At 35.9% G+C, this 1,145-nt stretch overlaps 1 protein-coding gene across 1 annotated transcript in view; it reads right to left on the reverse strand.

Annotated features, from left to right (window-relative positions):
• Positions 1 to 305: 305 nt before the first annotated feature.
• Positions 306 to 1,145, reverse strand: part of LOC137995795 (leucine-rich repeat-containing G-protein coupled receptor 4-like) — a 157,520-nt gene continuing 156,680 nt past the window's right edge. Inside the window, exon 25 of the mRNA XM_068841285.1 lies at positions 306 to 1,145. This exon is cut by the window's right edge and continues 1,154 nt beyond it. The gene's annotated coding sequence lies outside the window, so the exon portion shown is untranslated.

The following is a 1,145-nucleotide window of genomic DNA, read 5'->3' on the forward strand; positions in this document are numbered from 1 at the left end:
TTGACTTTCAAGAAACAATGTATTAAACACATATATTTGAACTGCAGAAATGAAACAAGTTAAGTTTTAAGATCGTCGCAGTTGTGAAAGCTACTTTAGCCGTAATGGAAGGAAAGGCTGGACAATTCAGGCTTGAACAGGATTCGAACTACATGACCACTGCTATCAAGCGCTATCAAGCGAACTGGGAGCTGGCCGTTAAAATAATCAAGGACAACACCTACTAGTAAGACCACTTATCTTTTTTTTAATTATTTTATTTCCTGAGTAATAAGAAGATTTAAAGCATTGCCTTAGATGAACCATTTGTATATTGTATATGCATGGTTTTTCAAAGTTTACAAAGAATTATAAATTCAATTCGCAATTGGTCACGGATGGCTTGGACCCATGAAAGGCCTCTTGACACTTTTACCGAACTAAGGCTTTTTGCATTGATTATACAATCCTTTTTTACCAAAAAGCAAAAGCAAAACCAAAATCATAACATTGATATTTCTGACGCGCATGAGTCATAACTGACTTACCGGTATTCTCTTCCATTTAGTACAGCAAGCGTTTCTAACTTTAACTTATGTCTCTTGTTCGAGTCTACAGTTAAAAAATCCAGTTTATAGGGTTGATTTCATATGATAATTATTACGATTTCTCCATGCAACCATATTTGGTGCTTCTGTCTACAGCGCCCTTATTAGCTTCTGTCTTTCATTTGATCTTAGCATCCTTTACACAATCCTCTTTTAATGAAACAGCAAAATCAAAAATCAAAATGATAGCATAGTGATTTCTAAGCTGCACTAGTCGTAACTGACTTACTGGTATTCTCTGTCCAATACTATTTATGTCTCTTGTTTCGATTTCACACCGTTGAGGGTACATTTCTAAGCAAACGTTTACTTCTCTCTTACTGGCCATATTTTCAGCTGTTGCAATTCAGTAAGATGCACCTTGGGTTCTTCCAACACTGCGCTAATGATTATCTCCACATTTCACTCGGTGTAAAACATAAAATGTGGTCCTACAAGAGCATTTCAAAGGGCAAAGAGGACCAGAAGTTTTGTTCTGGAAAAGAAAAAAAAAAACACCGATGCAGGGAGGATGAAAGTTGTTTATATTTTCTGAACTTTTCTTTGGCAGAATGCTTG

The sequence above is a fragment of the Montipora foliosa genome, chromosome 1 (assembly GCF_036669935.1).
Source record: "Montipora foliosa isolate CH-2021 chromosome 1, ASM3666993v2, whole genome shotgun sequence".
NCBI classification, from domain to species: Eukaryota; Metazoa; Cnidaria; class Anthozoa; order Scleractinia; family Acroporidae; genus Montipora; species Montipora foliosa.